The 13,020-nt window shown below is 37.7% G+C and overlaps 1 pseudogene; it reads left to right on the top strand.

Annotated features, from left to right (window-relative positions):
- The first annotated feature begins 672 nt into the window (after positions 1-672).
- Positions 673-4,702, top strand: LOC113331545 (annotated as a pseudogene).
- The last annotated feature ends 8,318 nt before the right edge of the window (positions 4,703-13,020 follow it).

Below are 13,020 nucleotides of genomic sequence, written 5' to 3'. Positions count from 1 at the left end.
ATACGATTTATGCAGCGCTGAATGATTCAGTGCTGCCGCTAAATGAAACAACCCAGTCCACCTAGTTGACTGGTCAAGCATTGTTCCATTCATCGAAAAGCAGATTTTTATTTAGCCCGGTTGTGTTCAGCGTCCAACGCTGTTTTATTCTGATACTAAAATGCTAGATTAAAACTACCATAGGACTTAGGAGGTTGTACTAGCTGACGTGGACTGCTATTCTAGTTGTACTAGATTAGCACACCATAGGACTAAGCCTTAGCCAAGGGACATATGGGTTGCCATTTCCTCCTCTTTTGGTTGAAGTACATTTCTTATTTTCAACCAAGAACCCATAGTGCATTTACTCACCCTCCGTTACTTTTTAATAAGTCTGTTTTTATAAATAAATATTTCAAAAAAATAGACAAGTTTTCTAATTGGGAAAGTCAAATGTTACTTTAATTTTCTGGGACCACTTTTTTTAACTTCTTTTGATGACAATTGTTATGTGGACCATTTCATTTATTTTTTTGGCTGACAAGTGTCATGGAGACCATTTCACTTCACTTCTTTTATTCTAGAGACCACTTTTAATAATTAGTTCTCTTAATTTTCTCAAAAAAAGAAACTGACCTATTAAAAGGTAACGAAGGGAGTTCTACGGAAGTGAGACTTGATAGAAGAGACAGGAATAGGTCTGTAATAGTCTTCAATCGACTCCGTTTATCAAACCCATGAACCAAAACTGAAACCCTAACCCATTTCAATCTTCCTCCTCTTCTTCGTATCTGCAACAGTTTGTCACGCCCAGAACTACACAAGGTAAGGGTTTGATTGCTGATAGATTTCGATTGGTTACTAATTTGTACAGAGAGTGAGTACATATATCATATATGATTGGTGTTAAAAGACATGGCTGTCTTGACTTACAACATTGAGAGTGAATTTATGCATCTCCTCATAGAAATTTATTTGTAGACATTCTGAACTCATGTGATCAAGAGTTTGAATTTTCGATGTAGGATTTAAGATTTTCTGATGATAATTATTTCGCTGGCTGTATAGTTCACTACATTAATCTGTCGATTGTATCAGTAAGTTTACTAGCGAACTGTCATTTTTGGAGCCAAGCATATGAAAACTGTTGTTGTCCTTACCTATATCATATGTACTTTGTGCTTGGCCGAACATTACCATTCGCCATTGTTATTGACAGTTAAGACTTTAGACCTGAATTTAATTTTTGTTTGCGTTAAAGATAATACTGATCTGTTGAGCTAAAGAATGTGATCTATATGGTAATCTGAATTTGAAGCTATAATCGTTTTCTATATAAACTCAAGTTCTATTATCAATGTCATGAATCGTGATCATCGTTTTTGGTGTTGGAGTATGTCGAATCCCCATTCATCTGGCTTTGATAATTAATTAGGTGCTTGATTCTTGATTTTATTATCATGGCTTTGCCCCACTGAAATCCTAGATTATGCTCAATAACCGAAAACAGCTAGCTAGCTTTACTTTTAAGGTAAAACTACAGGGGAGTTTGAATTTTTTTGACGTCGTGGTAAGAGTTTAAGATGTGCCAGAGGAGTAGTCCATGGTCCATCCGAGGGAATTTTTGCCTCTTAAAGTTTGTTGGAAAAAAAGAAACAATATATTCTTATCGTTTGATCTTATTTTCAAACTTTGGCATACAGCTGTGTACAACTATTACTACAAATTATGTGGATCGTCAAATGTCTACTAATTAGACGTCGTGTGAATGTAGTTTTCACTCTTTTGATCTGTTTTACTGCCATTTTTTCGATGAGCTTTTGTGTTTTTCTTCAGGAACAAGACACCGCAGTGTAATGTCATATGTGTGAAAGAGGTATTTCTCCTCATTGATCTTCTCTTTGGCTCTTTTTGTATCAGTCAATTTGTGTTTTACCCGAGGTTATGGTTTTAAAAAAAGTGCATACCAAACATATTTTTGAATCTAAATGAAAATGAAAACAAAAGAAAAATGTTGTTTCGAGAATGTTAGAAAATAGAATTGGAGAACGATTTTTGAAATCTAAACCAAATAGGCTTTAAATCTCTTTCTGTTAAATAGAATACGCTTCTTAACTTTCAATTGTATGAATTGGTTCATTCAAGCAAGATGTAGTTTAGTAAGATGCTTAAACCAAAGTTTGGATTGTTGGATTCCTTGGTGAATCATTTTTTTTTCTATCTTCGTTTTGCTGATCAGAATTTGAGAGAACAATAAAATGCTGCAAGGTGGACGTGTCAGACTTAAAGGGTGGCAGCAAGCGGCTGTTGCTGTAGGTTCAGCATTTGGTGCACTAATGGACCCAAGCCGGCAGATTTGATAGCAGCTTTAGGGGAGACAACTGGAAAACCAGCATTTGAAAGAGTTTTAGAGAGGATGAAGAACAACCCAGAAGGCAGGGTAAGTTTCTTGACCCTTTGCGGTGTTAGTCTTTTACTGAATCTGTAGAATGGGATGAGTTTTTTAAGCTCTCTCATCATTTATCCGTTTGCAATGAAATGGTCGACTACGAAACAGAACTAACTATCAACCAAATGTATGTCGGTTAACCCCCTATAATGGTTTTCAAAATTTTGAACTCTTTGATGGTGATATGAGAAGTTGTATGATGACACCGTTTAAAAGATGGAGAAACTGTGGGCCTCAAGATTTGGTGCAGGGGCATAATTGCTTATATTGTCTTTTCTTGTTTGAGTTATTTGGTCGCTAATACGTTAGGTGACTTACTTAAGATTAAGGGGTAGGATTTAAAGTATCTCTATTTAGGTTCTTAGCTAGGAAACTGATGCAGGACAAAATATGGAAAATAAATATGAGTGGTATTTTCGTTTATTATTTAGTTAAATCTTAGGAATATCTAAAAGTATCTAGAATATCTATTTTTAGAGTTTTATTAGCTTAGGAATGTCTTAGTTATCTTAGATGACAAGTTTTAGGGTTCTGGTAGGCTATTTTCATACCTAGAGAGTTATCTATATAAAGAGCTCCATGGGCTACGGCTTAAGCAGTTTTTGATGATCAATTTTAATATGACTTTAATGTCTTTTATGAGTTTCTACCCTAGAACTCAGATTTATCGAAGTTCCGCTTGAATCTGCCCGTATTCTACCTATTCTATGATTTTCTCTACATTAGAAACCCTGGTATAAGTTGGTTTATGAAACTCCCTTTTAGGCGGTTATCATTATTAGTATTATTGAATTCTATTTTTCAGTTGAGTTTCTTCTACGTTCTGTGTGAATCAACCCTAGTTTCTTCTTTACAATTGCTGCGTCATAAAGATTCCACCATTACTTGAAACGCCATGGAAAATATAGACGGTTGAATGCTGGAAGGATAGAAGAACACTTCCATTTTTCATGTGAAAGGAAATAGTATGGTTAAACCTTATCCCTCAGATAGTGGGATCTGCAGCAGGATAGTTTATTTTCATGTCGGATTCTCATGGTAGGGTCCTTGGAGCACTATCAGAAAGGTTGAGTTTGAATGACACTGTCGTTGGCCTAGATTTCCAGAAGACCCTGAATGACGGGTTTGTGTGGCTTATTCCAAGAGTTCTGATTTGCTGTTGATTAGAGCTAACTTTATTTTCCATCATTTTGGATTTGGAACGATGTAAAGACTCGACAAAATCATGGTGAAGTTTCCTTTATAGATGCAAAAGAATATGCTTCGTTTTATTCTGTAGGTTTCATTACTTATACTATGTTTTCCTGCCCGAATGATTTGAGAGTTAAATGGTATCTATAACTTAGTCTGCCGTGTGAAAAATACACTCTAACACTGAGTTACCAAAATGGAGGAGAAGAGGTCTCGGAAAGCTTTTCTAAGTCATTTTTTAAGCAAACTCATGAATGGTTACATTGTTTTTTTCCCTTCTATAGCATTTTTGTTTTTTCTTGTGAAGTCCATTGTCCTTCATTTCTTATCCTGCGTATTGAACATGCAGACGTCCTCTTTATTATTTAGTGTCATTTACTGTACCTCACAATCTTTTCCTCAGGCTATATTGTTGGAGCATCCACGTGTAATATCTGCTAACGTGGGGCATGCATGGGACCTACCAGAGAACACATTTGGTGCAGCTTACGCTAGATTTATGGGATCAAGAAACTTCTCTCCTGATGACCGTCCACCAGTGCGTTTCATGGAAACAGGGGAACTTGCATATATAGCAATGCGAGCCCGCGAGGTGCATGATTTCTGGCATACCCTATTTGGTCTTCCAACCAACTTAATCGGTGAGTCCGCACTCAAGGTCATTGAATTTGAGCAGATGTATCTACCGATGTGCCTGTTGTCAGTTGTTGGGGGCACGGCTAGGTTTAACGAAAAGCAAAGGGCTCTGTTTTTTAAACACTACTTGCCGTGGGCAACACGAGCTGGCATGCAGTGTACAGATCTCATGTGTATCTATTATGAACAGCATTTCCATGAGGATTTAGCCGTTGTTCATAAGAGATGGGGAATAACTCCTGTTCCGGCCCCTCCAAAATAGAAGCCAGTCTGATCCACCACGAGCCGTTTTCAGAATTCTGCTGACAGACTTGGAATTGAGTTGATGTATGTAGAATAGATAGATGGTGTTGTTACTTCTTAGCTAATTGATGCTACATTGTAAATTGAACTCATCAATGTTTCTTATAAAAATATAGCTCAAGCATAGAGAATTTGTTGTCTTCCTGTCTCTTCTTTTTTCATCTTGTTATTATCGTTTCTTGCAATTTCTTGTGTACCATTTCTACCATGAACATGGAATTACGATTACACTATTTTTTTTTTGTAGGAAGTTGATCTCTGTAGGTAGCAAAAAGATAGAATTTCTCCCCCAATTTTTTCGAAGCAGCATCTTCCCAAGGTACTAATCCCATCTCATAAAACCCCTAGTTTGATTTTTATGACATCTTTCTCGTTTTTGTTGGTGGGACATTTTCACAAACATTAATGGACGAAATCTCTAATATGTTGATTTCGTTTTTGTATTTGTCAGATGATTGCAATTTGGTATCTTGAATGAGAGATTGTGAAAGCTTATCCCATTGGAGTTTGGATATTCGTAGGTAAGGAATCAACTTTATGTAATCTATATTTCCTTTTTCGTGCTTCTTTCCCGTTTTTATCTGTTGTTTTGACATGAATTCCACTGCTCATGTATGTGTGAGTTTATGGAATATGAGAATGAAAAGTCTTTGTTGATCAAGAGGAAGAGAAAAGATCATAAAAGGTACGAAGAAAGTCCATGTGCATACTTAGCTTTCTACTATTTTTCTTCAAGTTTTGACTAACTTATCCCACCATATATAGATTCTAGAGGAAGAATTGAAGTGCCAATTAAGGGAATTGGAGGATATATATGCTCTGTGATCCTTGCAAGTTGCAATACTTACATGCTAAACATCGCGAGCTGTCTTTGACTACTTGCTTGTGTGCAGAGCCAGAACTTTAGTTTAGGGAGGGAATTTGTAGTTAGTTTAATCCAGGTTATTAGATTGATTGATCAAGGGGAAAGATAAACAACATAAAGCACAATATAGCTTTTTATTGATACTTTTTATTTGTTTAATAAAGTCCAAAACGCTCAATAAACATTTTAAGACCAACATTCACTGGTAGCGAGCAAGCATGCATAACTTTATTTAGATAGATGTCGAGCTAGGTCATGCATACATGATAAATAAATTAGCACTGAATGAAAATACTCTTCCAGCCGAATGAACTGCACATTCGAGCGTCACCGTTGAGCCTTGTGTGAGCCGGACCCCTGCACCCACCTTCATTGTATAGAGCGGCAGTTTGACCATTGTAAATGAAATTAAAACCACCACTAAGGTTAATGGTTGAACAACCACAGTTCCTAATAATCTGGCCTCTGTAGTTGCAACCAGGTCCGCTCCATACAGTCATTGAGCTGGCATTTGCAAAATCGCTCACTAAGGCTACAAACACTAGAGCCATGATTGCGATTGAGACGAAGTTCGATGATGAATTTTTGTTGTAAACTGCCATGACTGACCCAGATATTGTTTTGAAGACTGAAAAAACTGATAACAAGAGTATTTGTAATGAACCTGAAATTGGTGTGGGAAGTATTTATAGGCAAAGTTTTGGAAACGTTCAACCTTGGAGATAATAATGAAAATAAAGGGAAAAAAATGGTTGGATGGAAAGAAAGATACGACAAGTTTAGTCGACATTGTAGTCTGGGTTGCTGACTTTCTGCAATCTAGCTAGATTTTTCTTTTCTTTTTTTCTCTTTTTTTTCTTTTCCTGAAAAGAAAAAAAATTAACCATGTACTCGTCGTGGCTCAAGGGAGGATTGGCCTCTGCGTATTTGGAGTTTGAATCTACCATTGTGAATTTGTGATGCTGATTTGATCAATTTACATATATTTTCTTTGAGGTTACTTGAGCAATTTCTGATAGGCTAACCACAATCTCGAAGTCCACTTTTTTAATATAAGTCATCCAATTCTCTTAAAAAGAAAGAAAAAAAAAAAACTAAGTAGAGGCCGTTGAGGCTCGCTAGCTAGCTGGTATGTGCACTATGGCGAGAAATAGTACTGCAACATCGTGGTATGAAAATTCATGGGGATGAATCAGTCATTGGCGATAAAATTTGGCGCAAACCTTCTCATACTCATGGCCCTGCTGATTCAATTTTTGTCTTTTTTTCGATCGACTTTCAATTTTTGTCTCTACGTCGAAATTCAGTCAAAATTTCAACCCTATGTATTCCCTGTTTGAACAAAGACTATTGATTATTCCCTCGAGTGGGTTAATAAACCACACATCCTCTAAAAGTCATTCAGGTGTCAGCAACATAGTTTGCTTTTTTACACAAGGACAAGACCTTCAAACTTCTCCTTCATGTCAACGATGTCCTCACGGAGGAGCAACTTTGCCAATGCACAGCTGGATGGTGTACAACCTCAAGCTTTTTGATTTCCAGAACCATCTCTTGCAGCCCAAACTTACTCCCGTTTTGATAGATGTACTTTGCAAAGCCTGCCACAAATTAACCTGCATCATTTCCAAGGATTCGACGGGATACCAGAGGTGAAAAGTGTCAAATGGGGAAGAACAACCAAGGATTCGACATCTGCTCCCTAAGTCTCCTCGGAAAAGAAAATTTCTCTGAGAATATTCTTCTTTTGCTTTATATTTTCTTTTTGCTTTTACCTTATTTACCCTTGTCAAACACCAATAATATTATTTAGATTTATCTAGAAAACATCAATTCAAGAATTTCAATACCACGAAGAATATTATATTGGAATTATCTTTTGGAATCCTTGAGCATAAACTAAGTTTGTTATTTGTTAATACTCATACTTTAACTGAGGTATATAAGAAAGAAAGCATATTGAAATAAGTTTTCTGCCTATCTAGACAAACTAAAAAATTTGACTTCAACGCCTTTATATTAGGGACGAACGAAGTAAATTATTCCATAACTGTCACATTATTGCATGTACGTACCATTCTCATTTTTCCAGATAAAGAGCAAATCTCTATGCTTCGAAGTTTTGAATTAAAGTTTTGTATATGGCATTAGTATACCCACCGCGCGTCTCAAAGTAATTTAAATCCAAAGCAATTCGGTCACTCATGGTCTGTCTATTCGCGATTCCTGGTCAAAGTAATTTAAATCCCAACCGAGCCAGGTCCAAATATCGATAAGCAAAGCAATACTGTAACTGTAATAATTTTTACAGAAATATAATAGTAACTGAATCAATAATAATGACTTAGCCAAAACACTTCTCAAAACTAATGGAAAAATTGAACAATAAATTAAACAAAGTAAATTAATAAAGACCCCGTAAATAAATCATGGATGTGATAATAAATAAGAGGCAGCTTCGAGAATATCGACCAAGTTAAAGAAGTCGCTGTTCGTCTGTGTTAACGGAGATGGAGCAGACGGTGGTGATCGGAAAAAACCCTCACATTCATTGCCGAGACTTGCAATAGTAGTTGCTGCTCTGTTTATTCCAATGTAATCTTGTGCTAATAACATCTTAGAAACCAATCCAAAACCGTAGCATGCAACGGTATAATTTATTTGACTGAAGGTGGGTTTTTTGTGCACTACTTGTCGCATTGGGAAGTAAGTCATGTTTGATGTCGTTGAGAATATCTTCCGACTTGAGTGATCCTTGATTTAGCATCTCATTCGCTATATTATAAAGATCTTCAGATGCGACACCGGGAATAAGATTTAATACACAATTGCAGTAGCTAGGGCTTCTGGTCAGACTGCAAACTTGATTGACGATGTTAGTTATTGAAGACTAATTAATTATTTCCTAAAATTAGCCGTGGTTATTTAGGGAAGGGGTTTCCTAAACCGGTTAGAATTCTTGGTGGCCAAGTTTGTAACCTATATAAATAGGTAGTTAGGCCTTGTAAAATTTGTGTATTGTGTAGAAAACGATTAAGAGATCGGTGAGAGATTTCTTGTATAGCTTTTAGGTCTAAAGTTAGGGTTTCGTTGTGAGAGCATATTGGTGAGGAACAAGAGACAAGGTTATCGTCTCGGGTAATTGTTGCGGTGTAACCAAGGGTTTGTTGGGATTCACACGACGCTGTAATCGTTTTTCTTCATAGTGGATTTGAGTTGGTGCGGCTCAAAGTGGACGTAGACAATATATACAAGTTGTATGTATTGGTCGAACCACTATAAATCTTGTGTCTTGTGAGTTGATTTATCTTTATCGTATTATTATGGTTGCTTGTGCTTGGTTTACTTATTATTCATCATAATATCTCAAGTTCCGTTATCCCGCGGTTGTCAGTTATTATTCCCTAAGAAAATCCTGACAACTGGTATCAGAGCTCGGGTTAGAGTTTTAGGGTTTATCGTAGTACGATTGGAGTGGGAGTTATGGGTGATAATAACGAAAGTACGGTACCTAGGGTTAAAGTTTTTAATGGGAAGAACTTTGCGTTTTGGAAGTCTCAGATGGAAGACTACCTATATGAGAAAGACATTGCTGATACATTGGGTGGAGTTGCAAAAAAGGGAGCACGCAAAGACGATGAATGGACAACTCTTGATCGCAAGTGTGTAGCCGTGATCCGTAGATGTCTAACGGAGGAATTCTACAATAACGTACAAGAGGAAACTAGTACGAAGGATCTTATGGATAAACTTGAAAAGTTATATCAAAAGTCATCAGCCTCGGGGAAGATTATGTTGTGTGAACAATTATTTAATCTGAAGATGCAAGAAGGCGAAGCGATTTCAGCACATCTTGGGAAGTTTAAATCAATTATTTCCCATCTTTCAAAAGTTAGTATTACTTTTGATGATGAAGTTCAAGCTTTGCGGTTGTTGTCGTCATTACCAAAGAGTTGGGAGACTGCAAGGACAACCATTAGCAATTCCGCAGGGAGCGAGAAGTTGAAGCTTGATGATGTGCAACAAAGGTTAATTTTTAAAGATGAGAGAAGAATAGAACAAGGTTACGGTTCTAGTACTTCAAGCTCGGCCTTAAGTATGCGAGAAGAAGATAGAGGCAGGAGTTCAAATCGGAACAACAACAAATCCAGATGGAAGTCTAGAAGTCTATGGGAAGATCTCAGTCCCGTCCTAGAGGTGTTGTTGAGTGTTGGGCGTGTAAGAAAGTAAGACACTTTAAGCGCGATTGTCCGGAAAACAAAGGTGCTAATAATGGTGGAAACAAAGGTAATCAAGAAGAGGTCAACGTAGTTGCAGCTGCGGAACCGGTGAAGGACCTTGTTGATAAGAAGAAGGTGATTACGGAAGGTTTTCTACTACTCTCTGAGGACAAGCAAGATGAGTCTTGGATTATAGACTCGGGAGCTTCTTTCCATGCAAAGGGTGATAAGAGTATTATGATCTCTTATAAAGAAGGATACTATGGCCAAGTATTCTTAGGTGACGGTGAAGCATGCGACATCATTGGTTTGGGTGATGTGATCTTGAAAGTCAACGGTTCGACATGGAAATTGAAGGATGTACAACACGTTCCAAATTTGAAGAAGAACTTGGTGTCTGTGGGCCAAGTTTGTGATGATGACTGTGAAGTTGTGCTTCCGAAACACAATTGGAAAGTGAAAAATGATTTATGGTATTATCTCGAGGAGTTAGAGTCGGTACTCTATACCGGACTTCAGATGGAACTACTTTAGCAATGGCTAGTAATGGTGAAGATATTAACTTATGGCATAGAAGATTAGGGCACATGTGTGAGAAGAACATGAAGATTCTATGTTCAGGAGGATATCTACCTAAGGTGAAGTCTGTTGATATGAGTTTTTGTGAAGACTGTGTTCTTGGAAAATAAAAACGGGTTAGTTTCAGCAGAGGAGGAAGAGACTTGAGAAGTGCAAAACTTGATTTGGTTCACACGGATATATGGGGACCAATTGATGTTGCATCTCACAGAGGGTTCCAGTATTATGTCACCTTTATTGATGATCACTCAAGGAAGGTGTGTCTTTACTTCATGAAGAATAAGTTCGAGGTGTATGAAGTGTTTAAGAAGTGGAAAGCTTTGGTTGAAACAAAAACTAGTCTGAAGTTGAAGTGTCTAAGGTCAGACAACGGTGGTGAGTATGACAAAACAGAAGTCTTACAGTTATGTGCTATAAATGGAATTCGTTTGGAGAGGACAGTTACAAGGACACCACAGGAGAATGGAGTAGCATAACGTATGAATTGGACATTGAGTGCACGTGCAAGGTGCATGAGGTTGCAGTCTGGTTTGCCCGAGACCTTCTGGGCACATGCAACAGAGACGGCTGCTTATCTAATTAACAGGACACCTAGTAGTCCATTAGATATGAAGATACCAGAGGAGGTTTGGACAGGTAAAAAGGTAAATCTTTCCTATTTGAAAGTTTTTGGTTGTGTTGGTTATGTTCATCTTAGTCCCGGTGAGAGGTCTAAGATAGGTGCTCAAGCAAAGAAGTGTATATTCCTTGGTTATGGAATTGACGCTTTTGGGTATAAACTTTGGGACTATGAGGTCACAAAGTTATGAGAAGTAGAGATGTCACTTTTAATGAGAATGAGTTGTACAAGGACAGGAATACATCACAAGTTGAAGATGTCAGGTCAAGCAACGTCAATAAGGAGTTGTATATCAATATTAATGATGTTTCTGGAAGAAGTGTGGAACAAGAAGAGCATGATGTTGTTGATGGCAGAGAAGTACAAGTTGAAGAGACTTCTACTGTAGTGGGAGTTATTCCTACAGTTTCACAAGAAGTACGAAGATCGTCAAGAACTCCTAAACCAAACCCAAGGTATGCTTTGAATTATCTATTACTTACGGATGGAGGCGAACCTGAAGATATTAAGGAAGCACTAGCGGCTGATGATTCAGGCAAGTGAAAACTTGCTATGGAGGATGAGATAAATTCAGTTAATGAGAATGGCACCTGGGTGTTAGTAAAATTACCAAGAGGTAAGAAGGCGTTGCATAACAAGTGGGTTTATCAGATGAAATCTGAAGCAAATGGAGAAATTCGCTACAAGTCGAGGTTGGTTGTGAAAGGTTTCCAGCAAAAACCTGGTGTTGATTACAACGAGATATTTTCTCCAGTTGTGAAGATGACTACTATTCGAGTAGTGTTAAGTCTAGTGGCTTCTGAAGATCTCTACCTTGAAAAGTTGGATGTAAAGACAGCTTTTCTTCATGGTGACCTAGATGAAGAAATTTACATGAAGCAGCCAGAAGGATTCATAGTAAAAGGCAATGAAGAGATGGTGTGCAAGCTAAAGAAGAGTTTGTATGGTTTAAAACAAGCCCCGAGACAGTGGTACAAGAAGTTTGATAACTTCATGCATAGAAGTGGTTACTCACGGTGTAATGCAGATCATTGTTGTTACTTCAAAAGGTGCGGTTCTGAATACATCATATTATTACTGTATGTGGATGATATGTTGCTTGCCAGAACATCTCTACAAGAAGTTGAGAATTTGAAGAAACAATTAGCAAGTGAGTTTGCTATGAAAGATCTTGGTGAAGCAAAGCAGATTCTTGGTATGAGGATCATAAGAGACAGAGTTAAGGGTGTACTTATGCTTAGTCAGGCTAAGTATATTGAACGAGTGTTGAAAAGGTTCAATATGGAGAATGCTAAACCATTTAGTTCTCCACTTGGAAGTCAAATTCGTATTTCAAGTATGCAGTGTGCGAAGACAGATGAAAAAAAGGAGTACATGGCTAACGTACCATATTCTTCGGCTATTGGAAGTCTAATGTATGTTATTGTGTGCACGAGACCGGATATTGCACATGCAGTGGGAGTAGTGAGTAGATATGCAAGCAACCCAGGAAAACAACATTGGGAAGCTGTGAAGTGGATTCTCAGGTATTTGAGAGGTAACACAAACGTACCATTGTGCTATGGAAAAGTGGGTTCTATTTTGAGGGGTTATGTGGATGCAGACTTCGCAGGTGATGTAGATAAAAGGCGAAGTACGACCGGTTATGTTTATACTATGGGGTCAGCTGCAGTGAGTTGGAACTCGCGTTTACAGAAGTTGGTGACATTGTCTACTACGAAAGCGGAGTACGTAGCGGTGACGGAAGCGAGCAAGGAGATGATTTGCTTACAAGGATTATTAGCTGAGTTGGGCAAGGAATAAGGAGATAATGTTCTGTTTAGCGATAGTCAAAGTGCTATACATTTATCCAAGAACTCAGCCTATCATGCTAGGACGAAGCATATAGATATCCGTTGTCATTTCATTCGGGATATCTTAGAAGAAGGATAGTTGAAGCTCGAGAAGATTCTTGGTTCGAAGAATCCGGCGGATATGTTTACCAAGGGAGTTACATCAGACAAGCTAAAGCTCTGCAAGGCTTTAGTTGGTCTCTCAGAATGAGGATCTGGGAGGGGAGCCACACTAACTAGGAAGATGTTTTAGCACCGTCAATCCAAAGTTGAAGAATGAAAGACAATCAATAAGTCTTCAAAGTGGGAGATTGTTAGTTTTTGAAGACTAATTAATTATTTCCTAA

Source organism: Papaver somniferum, unplaced genomic scaffold, assembly GCF_003573695.1.
Source record: "Papaver somniferum cultivar HN1 unplaced genomic scaffold, ASM357369v1 unplaced-scaffold_125, whole genome shotgun sequence".
Classification (NCBI taxonomy): domain Eukaryota; kingdom Viridiplantae; phylum Streptophyta; class Magnoliopsida; order Ranunculales; family Papaveraceae; genus Papaver; species Papaver somniferum.
This window is presented reverse-complemented; position numbering and strand designations above follow the sequence as displayed.